Source organism: Malania oleifera, chromosome 5 (genome assembly GCF_029873635.1).
Source record: "Malania oleifera isolate guangnan ecotype guangnan chromosome 5, ASM2987363v1, whole genome shotgun sequence".
Lineage (NCBI taxonomy): Eukaryota > Viridiplantae > Streptophyta > Magnoliopsida > Santalales > Ximeniaceae > Malania > Malania oleifera.
The window spans coordinates 78,219,252-78,229,526 of record NC_080421.1 but is presented as its reverse complement, the minus strand read 5'-3'; the positions used below and the strand labels follow the sequence as shown (position 1 = coordinate 78,229,526).

Below are 10,275 nucleotides of genomic sequence, written 5' to 3'. Positions count from 1 at the left end.
AGTAAGCAAACATGTATGTGAACATGAGTTACAGGGTAAATCATAAAGCAGTGCAATTCATTTATCCATAGTCCGTATGTAATGTGTGGTCATGATGAAGGCAAGGCGAATAACCATGCTTACAATAGTTTTACAAATATATGAACACCCACTCCCTTAAAGAGTTTTCTACATTAATCTAGTTCTAGCACTAGGAAACATCAAATTGACCAAGGATTCATACTCCCATTTTTAACTAAGGCATTATCCTACTCAAATAATAAAACCTACATTTGTTGGAATTGGTGTATTCTCAAGAAGGGGTGAATTGGGTATTTAAAAATTTATTCCTAGGTTCAATTGAAATCCAAAATCAGTATAGTTCAACCTAGGGTCTTTCTATACAATTCCAAAACCCAACAATATTTGACTGAGCAGATGAATAAAATAGATATAGTGCACTCAATATTTCCTAACTATCTAATGCTTGTATGTGAAGCAATTAAAATGGTAAGCAATTTAAATCATACATAGCATACACGATATTTTAAATATGAGCATACATGTGCAGGAAAGATAAATAGCAAAGAGAGACACACACATAATATGCAGGAAAAATAAATAGCAAAGAGAGAGACACGCCTTTCTTCTTATAAATTACCATGTTGTTATGACGAGTCCCCTCATCAAAAGAAAAGAGAGGCCTGGTTAAAATTGGGATGTCTACAGTAGTAAGCAAACATGTATGTGAACATGAGTTACAGGGTAAATCATAAAGCAGTGCAATTCATTTATCCATAGTCTGTATTTAATGTGTGGTCATGATGAAGGCAAGGCAAATAACCATGTTTACAATAGTTTTACAAATATATGAACACCCACTCCCTTAAAGAGTTTTCTACATTAATCTAGTTCTAGTACTAGGAAACATCAAATTGACCAAGGATTCATACTCCCATTTTTAACTAAGACATTATCCTACTCAAATAATAAAATCTACATTTGTTGGAATTGGTGTATTTTCAAGAGGGGGCTGAATTGGGTATTTAAATATTTATTCCTAGGTTCAATTGAAATCCAAAATCAGTATAGCTCAACCTAGGGTCTTTCTATACAATTCCAAAACCCAAAAATATTTGACTGAGCAGATGAATAAAATAGATATAGTACACTCAGTATTTCCTAACTATCTAACGCTTGTATGTGAAGCAATTAAAATAGTAAGCAATTTAAATCATACATAGCATACACGATATTTTAAATATGAACATACATGTGTAGGAAAGATAAATAGCAAAGAGAGAGACACACATAATATGTTATTGGGGCTTGACCAATACTACCTATGTCCCCGCCTTAAGTCGCATCTTAAGGATTCCACTAATTGCTCACTTATGGGTGGAGCGACACCGTTTACACTACTCTTTCCTTACTGGGCAAGGGAAACCCCAGGTTAGATTACAGGGCTGACCCCAACCTTTACAACCACACCTTAGAAAGGTGCACCTTGTTCTCCTAACCGAGTCTAAACTATTTGATGCACGTTATAGGCCAAAGCAATTTTCTTCTGACCACATGTCAGGAATACAACAGATAATAAAAATTTTGCGTATAAATATAATGCTTCTAATACAAGTAGATGTGTACAACCATAATCACAAATACACTCACGTATGATATGAAATAAAACTCAATATGAGAATGTGATTTTGTCAAAATAACTTATGCAATCTTTGAGTTAGATGTATATGATAAAGCACCTCAAAGATGCAAACCCTAATAAAAAATTTTTCTCCAAAAAATACTTTTCAAATGAAGTGTAGGATAACCAAGGATTTTGCACTCAAATCAATTCATGCCCAAATAATAATAAATGATCTTTGATAAAAAAAAAAAATATGCAAAGTATACTTCAAAGATCTTCAAATCTTCAAAAGCAATCTCCAAAAATATTTTTCAAAATGAAGTATAGGAGATTTTAGAGTTATGCCCAAAAATGGATTCTTGCAACGAAGGCAAGATGAGTTTTATGAATCTTGCAGTAGAAATGCTAAAGATTCACAAGCTAAAATAAAATTTCTCCCAAGATTTTTATCAAAGAAATATGTGGAGAAACTCATACTATACTCTCAAGAATGATTTTGAGAAATAAGAGTAAAGGAGAGTAAATGATAATTTTTATGAAAAATAAATGCCCAAATAAATATACTCTTCAAAAGATTTTCAATGTAATAAGTATAGGAGAGTATAAAGGAATGAAAAAATCAAAAATATTTTCAAAGGACTTTTAATCAAATCTCATACTTAAAAAATTAGTGATGAAGGGGTATATATAGAGTCTTGGAGAATTTTGACCATTAGGGACATAACGGGTATTTTTAAAATTATTTAATTAATTTTTAACTTCGATTAGCGCAGTAAAAATTCGAGAACTCGGGAGGTTTGGTCGAACCATGGTTTCTCCAATCAATCGACCAGACACAAAATTTTACAATCAATTTTGGGGTTCGGTTGGCCGTGCAAGATGCCAGTCGGTCGAGCCAAGGGCGATATCGAACCTTCATTGGTTCTGTCGACCGGGCCTAAGCCCGGTCTGCTGATTTTTTATGGTCACTCAGTTGAGGGCTTTTTGAACTGATAAGGCCAATTGGCCGAGGCTTGCACATCATGTCAAAATTCAAAGGCAGTTCGACCGAGCAAGTTAAGGTAATTAAGGGTCGGTCGGCCGAGGCTTTTTAATTAAGCCAAAAAATGCAACGTGGGTCGATCGAAGGCCAACTGAAGTCTTTGCAAAATAAATTTTTGCCCTATTTTTTTTTTACCCTATTTAATTTTCCTAAAAATTTGTTAGTCCCCTATGGTCATTCTATGGTCCTTGTTTGAACATGACATTCATATCATGCATAATCATGCATTATTACAAACCAAATACTAAATGCAATTACAATAAAAATAAACATCTTCTTCTTCTTTTGCTCATCTTGTTCTTTATGGAATTTGCCAGGTATGTGCGAGCTCTAAGTCCCTTTTGGCTTATACTTACCTTTCCCATATGTGTGTGCTAAAATATAAGCTTGTTCATAAGCTAAATACACACATAAGATACTGGTGCTGAAAAGTAAGGTGTAGTCCCAAGAGGGGGGGTGAATTGGGTTTATAAAAATTTCTTTGAATTCTTTTAATAAATTCTTTCCCAATTTATTATATTCTTAACAATCACACAAGGATGGCTTTGAATTTCAATTACAATATTCAGCTGAAAAATCAAATTCACTTTTAAATCTTAATTAGAAAGTGTATCAACTAGGTCTTGCAACAATTTAAACCAACACCCAATCAATCAATCAATAAATTAACACAATCCACAAGTTACTTAAATAATATATGAATTACAGTAGTGCTTTGAAGATTCAATCTTTGTTGTCAATTAGGTTCCTTGATCAATACACTTCCTCTAATCAAGGTTTTCACAAACAATTAATCAATGTACTCTTTTTAAGGTTTCTGCAAAAGATTAATCAACGTACTCCCTTTAATTAAAGTTTCCTCAATCTCAATATCAATTTAGTTTCCTATAATTAAATAAACAACCACGCAATTTATATATGCAAAATAGTAAAGAGTAAGGGAAGACAGTGAAACCGAGTTTTTACGAGGTTCGGCTATACTCGCCTACGTCCTCGCCTTATGCACACCACCTAAGGATTCCACTATAACACTCCTTTTCGAGCGGAGTAAACCATTACAACACTCTTTCAATACGTTGGAGCCCTCCTCTCCAAGAGATACCCCACGCTCAGTACAACGATTCGACAACCTTAAACTGTCAAGAATATAAGAAAACAAGAACAACTTCTTGCGTACAAGAATTACTCTAAAAAAGAGCATATTAGTACAAGATATAGCACAGCTAGTGAATACTTCAATGTAAATATCAATAAAGAATAAAATTGAAGCTCAAAGAGTATATCATTGGGATCTTTCTTTGATTAGTTCAAAACACAGAAGTTGTGCTCAGAGATCGGTGAACAATAACTCAGTAATTCTCAAAAAATCTTAGCAAGTAGATGTGCGCAAAAAGGCTTTGAGAGAGTATGAGCAATATTCGCTTGAAATCAGATTTTCAATTTTTGGTATTCAATTTGAATTGAGAAATAATGTATTTATAGAGCTAAAAAGTCATATTTTTGTATTACCCAAGTTACTTGGAGTATTTCCTAAGTTTTGACAAAGTTTGGGGCACAAGAAACTCATTTTGGAAACATTTAAATGCTGTTTTAAACTAGCCGTTACAAAGGTCAGTTGCAAACTCATCGAGGTCAATCACAGGATCTTTAAATACAGCGTAATTTCAACGTCAAAACAGGGTCAGTTGCCTGATCTCACAAGGGTAAGTCTCTTGAACTTATATTGTCTTCCAAATTTAATTTAGAAAAATTGTCAGTCGCCTAAACAATTAAAACATTGTTTTTAAACTTTGTTTCCAAAAGCTCTTGCCAACTTGTTTTGATACTTTAGAAAGATATTTTCAAGGGTTTTCAAAATAAGCTCTCTAAGTCCATGAATAAACCTAATGAGCTTCACAGTATTTATTTTGATATTTAAATGAAGTACTTACACAAGACTTCCTTAAGACTTTAAAACTTTCTAAACTTGAAGTCTTCTTGTATATCTTTGATTTGAGTCCATTTTTTCTTGAGCTTCAATATCCTTTAAGCTTTCACAAGGTTTGTCTGTCTTTGTCCCTTCAAGATTAGTTTTGATCACTTATTGTTTGGAGTATGATCATTTAATGACACTTTTGAGCTTGAACTCATGATACTTGAACTTTTGAACTTCATATAGTTGATTTCCTGAAGCATCATCACTTAAACCACAACATGTTAAATTTACCTTTATTTGTTATCATCAAAATAATATTCAAAAGTTGTGTTAGGCCAACAATCTCCCCCTTTAAGATGATAACAAGTAAGGAGCAAAGATGAGAGAACCTTGATAAGGCTCCCCCTTTTAATAAGCATACTTTTAACAATGTTTGGAAAATTCATTCATATGGATCAAAATCAGGGTTTTTGATGTAAGTTCAAAGATCTATATATCATAATCAAGTATTAGTGCATCATAGTTCATTTCAGCATATTAGAATTAGTAACATGTCTCAAGTCATCATATTATATCATTATTAGAGCATTATCCCATATAATTTGCATTATAGCTCAATGTGCTTATGTTTCCTTATTTTGGTTTTCTCCCCCTTGCTATTTGAAAAATGCTCTCATTTTTGCTCAAAAAGGTCTCTCCCCCTTTGACATCAATCAAAAAGAAAACAAATAGCAAACTCACAAGGATACTTAAAATAGTACACAACAATGTGCATTTGCATGCAGTGCAGCAATGTGTACAAAATGCCATGAATATCAGGAGTTACATGCAAAAAAAAAAAAAAAAAAACACAGAGATGCAAATCCAATACATAGATAACTAAAATACAACATAAAAACAACAAGATATTCAGCAGCTGCAGCATCTTCTTCAGTTCCCTCATCACTTCCTTCTTCAGCTTCCTCATCAGATGCATCATCACTAGTACGGGTGGTGCTAATGTCCATTGGAGCAGCACCCCAAGAAGAACTAGTCCTAAACTACTCTATGTGAGTAAGGCGCTAGTCAAAGGAGGAGCAGGTAGTCTAGAGTGAGGTCATGTTGTCCTGAAGTGACTGGAGTCCTAAACGCATGTCACTACTGAATGTAGTGAACTCATGGTGGAAGGGTACAAAACAAGATGGAGTATCAAGTGAAGGTTCATGTTGCTGATCTGGAGGTCGAGGTACAACTGCTGGCTTTGGTGGTCATCCCCATTTCAAAAACCAACCCTGCTGATATTTTTCATATCTCATTTGTTTCAGGGTCGTAGAGTTGAAAAGCTCATACTGAGTATGCTTTATGAATAACTTGATAGGAGTGGTGACACTAAGGTGTGCAAATAGGAGGTTTAGAACACCACTGTATGAAAGAGTGACTCGATGAGCTTCCAATTTATACCATATCCATTTTAGAATTAGGCTAGAAAAATCGAGTTTCTTCCCCAATCACCATAACACGAAGCAATCAACATAGGATATGTGATCATATGAACCAGCTTGGGGTAGGATATTTGTTCGTGATTATTTTCTGAACGATTTGTGCTTGGAGGTTTAACTACTTATAAAAGGGAGGATTTCCAAAGTATACTTGTTCTTCTACTATGATCAATGGAAAAAATTCCGTAGGGGTGAAACCTTGTTCCATAATGCATGATTGAGTAAGTTCCAGACATCAAATTCTCCTGGGCTAATGTGTAATATAGGGGCCAAAGTCTGTGGGGTTAAGGCAATAGCCTTTCCCCTAACCTCAGTGGTTAATACGGACTCGCCTTGTACCATATTAGAATAAAATATTTTCATTAAGTTTGAAAAAGGCCTTTCGATTGATAAACTACAAAATATTTCTATCTAATTTTCTGAAACATTGGTAGGATGTCAGGGAACACTGACCTAAAGAAAGTGGTATCAAGGATTTTGTCGAAAATTGGTTTTGTAGAACAAAGATAAGTTCTGTATCGATGCTTGGATTGAGGAGTTATGAATCATCGATCGATACTACCATCATCTCTCCCTGAAGAGGCACCACGAGTCGCCGTAGTCTTAGTTCAAGGCATCTTGATTTCTGAGAATGAACTAGTAAAGGGAAACCCTAGATATCGTGGAGAAAAGATGTAGGAAAGTGATTTTGAGGCATTGATCGAAGGATTTTGAGGCTAAGGATCAAGGGATATCAAGAGAGGGAGGCTCGGGTGAGTGATGGAATAGAGGTTGATAGACTAGGATCTGAAAGGTTAGGGTTTTCGCACTAAAATATATAAAGTCTCGTCAGTTCAAGCGCCTGAGGTTTCGGGCTCAGTCGCTTGACATTTTATGAAATTCAATTTTCACAAGTTAGTAGCACTTTAGTCACTTGAGATAAAAAAGCTCAGGCACCTGATCCTCCTTTCCTCATAGTCTGGTTGACTGAGCTTCCAAGCTCAGTGACCTGACCTTCCATTAATTCTCTTTTCACTCAACATGAACTCTTCCTAAACAACTTCCCTACTATGTAATAAACCAAGTTCTCTTCTAATTCATATAAGCCTATCTTCGGGAAGAGTTTTTTTAAAAATATTAGCCCACTAGTCATTTGTATTTATGAATTCAAGTAATATATCTCCTTTTTGTATGTGTTCCCTTAGAAAATGATGTCTTATATCTATATGCTTAGCTCTTGAGTATGATATTGGATTTTTAGAAATGTTTATCGCACTTGTATTGTCACACTTAATCGGTATAGTTGAGCACTCCAAATTAAAGTCTTTTAATTGTTGTTTCATATAGAGTGTTTGTGCACAACAACAACCTGCTGCTAGATACTCAACTTCAGCGGTGGATAAGGCTTCAAAATTTTGTTTCTTGGAGAACCAAGAGACAATAGACCGTCCTAGAAAGTGACAAGTCTCACTTGTACTTTTTCTATCAATCTTACAACCTGCGAAGTTCGCGTCTGAGTAACTAATCATTTCAAAATCGGTGTCCTTAGGATACTGATGAGTCCCTAAAATATATGATTTTATACCCTCATTTACCTATGCTTATCCTCATTTTATTATATATTGACCCAGAGTTATCATTGTTCATAGCTATGCAAGGTCTGTTTGTCTTTCTAGAAAAAACAGGTTAAAACCATGGAGTTAGGCATTACAAGAAGTAAAGGAGAATTTGGAGGATTCGAAGCTCGAATTCAAATGTTTAGTCAAACTCCAGAAACTTCAGAGCATAAATGGACAAGAAGATGATGCTCGACCATGTGGAGCGACCAGCAACCACAAGGGCGACTTAATTTTTTACTGCAAACTTCAAGGTTCAAATTGAGATTGAATTGCAACAAGGTTTGACCAAGTGCTCAACCAAGTGACCCACTGGGGCAACCACATCAAGATGCTAGGACAGAATTGAAATTCAGAAGTACCAAGAATCTTGACGAAGCTTCCGACCAAGATACCTTCAAGGGCGACTATGTCAAGATAGTAAGATTTCCTGAAGACCGAGATACTACAAGTCTCGACCATCAAGACCTTGAGGCGCAAAAAAGTCGAAGGCATTGGAGATTCAAATCACTGCCTTCCTATGAGTCTCAACCAGGGCATGCACAAGAATGACGAAGGAGCGATTTGGCCGACAGTGACGATCTGCCACGCGAGATCTTCTACAAACCTTCCTAAATTGCAAAACAAACTTTGTAAACCCTAGAGCCTATAAATAATTGCTACGAAAGTGAGATCTGGGTTCCTCCTTGGCCTCTCTTAGGTTAGTGATAGACTTAGGATGTCATTGAGAGCCAAGATAGATTAAGAGTAGCATAGTTTTGAATTCCTATTTCGGTGTGTGTATGAAGTGCTTGTCAGCCTGTGACAACCGACGACGTTTGTGTGCTATCCTTGTATATTACACGATCACTTTGTTTGTAATTCTTAATGTTAGTGATAGATGTTCAGAATAATAAAGGGATGATCTTTTTACTCTTGCTTTCATTTACATGCTTTTGTTTACTGCTTTCCATTTACCTGTTATATGTTTGATGAAGGATTGCAGATAAGGACAAGCACTTCAACTTAACAATCAGAGGGAAATAGTCAGCTACGGAACCGCGGAGGTGTTCGTTCATCATTAAGACAGGGTATACTCTGGTTCTCGACTGTGCTCTGGACGGTTGGTGCACCCTTGCTACCCTGTGCCCTCGATTGCCCCTCTCCCGCTTTGGCCCGCTCGGGTTAGTACTTCTATGGAAGTCTAAATGAACATAGATAGAGGCATGGCATCTAGCGTCTGATTCAGACCGCAATATTGCTTTGTAGGAGTAGGGTAACTCATAAATTTACTTGCTTTCCGGTAGTATAGATTTACTCACTTTTATTTAATCGCTTTTCAGTAGTTAGAAACAACCACCATTGCAAAATATCACCTTTTACTTCTTTTTCATAACAAGGCCATAATAAACTAACTTGGAAGTGGTTTACTAACTACGCTTCAAGTGCCCGGGGATCGATACCCGACTTACCCACTTTCTACTAAAATTGGGATAGTTAGGTTAATAAATATTATTTTTGGTAGCTAGGGACCCAAGCCTTTGCGAGCCTACCAAATTTTGGCGTCGTTGCCAGGGACTCAGCTACAGTTATAAGCCAACTTCCGCTTTAGAGTATTGTTGCCTTGTTCTTTTGATTTGCTTTCCTTTTCTTACTTAATTTCTATTTTCTTTATTATTTTTTTGGTTTTCTATTTTTGAAGTCTGAATATGTGTGATGATATGTGTGTATGTTTGGTCTGCATTCTTTAGAACCTAAGATAATTCCCATAGATCTTGAAATCGAAAAATCCCGTAGGTCCCTTAAGAAACATATCTCCAATCCTAAGAAAGTCGAGTCATCTGAACTGAAAGCAATGGCCAAGGATAACCCACCGGTTCCTGCTAAACAAATTCCAAAACCCCATGCTCGTCACCTACCTGTGGCGGGAGAGCAACACCTGAGGCCTCTTAGGGACTACTTTGTACCTAATGCATACACATCACCATCCTGCATCCTGTTCCCAGATGTTTAGGAAGCCCAATTTGAGATTAAGACTTCAATCATCTTGATGCTACCCAACTTTCATAGGAACTCTACTAAAAATCCTTATCTGCATTTGGATGAGTTCTTGGAAATCTGTTCCACCAACTGCATCCCTAATTTTAGTGATGATGCTCTCCGTCTTAGGCCTTTCTTGTTCTCTCTAAAGGATAAAGTGAAATATTGGCTAACATCCTTAAAACCGAACTCGGTGACCAACTGGGCCACCATGCAACATGAATTTCTTAAAAAGTACTTCCTAATTGAGAAGACTAATCAGATTTGGAGAGCCATCACAAGTTTCTCACAAATGGTTGGGGAACTCTTTTTCAAGACTTAGGAGCGCTTCAGGGACCTACTCCGTAAATGGCCACATCACCAAGTCCCTAAGTGGCAATTAGTCCAAACTTTCTAGGAAGGGTTGGCTGAGAGAGATAGGTCTATGGTTGATGTGTCATGTAGTGGCAATGCAGTGGTTTGTGCAATCTGCTCCGACCCTTCCCATACATGTACAATTGCCCTCATATGCGTTTCCAGGCTGAGCTTGTGCAGGAGGAAATAAAGGCCACTCACAATTGGTACGATAAGCCTTCTAACAACCCTTATTCGAATACCTACAA

At 36.3% G+C, this 10,275-nt stretch overlaps 1 non-coding gene across 1 annotated transcript; it reads right to left on the bottom strand.

The window, feature by feature from the left end:
- Positions 1 to 9,933: 9,933 nt before the first annotated feature.
- Positions 9,934 to 10,039, bottom strand: LOC131156860 (small nucleolar RNA R71). Its single transcript, XR_009137127.1, has one exon. It is a non-coding gene; the product is annotated as a small nucleolar RNA R71 (small nucleolar RNA).
- Between the last annotated feature and the right edge of the window lie 236 nt (positions 10,040 to 10,275).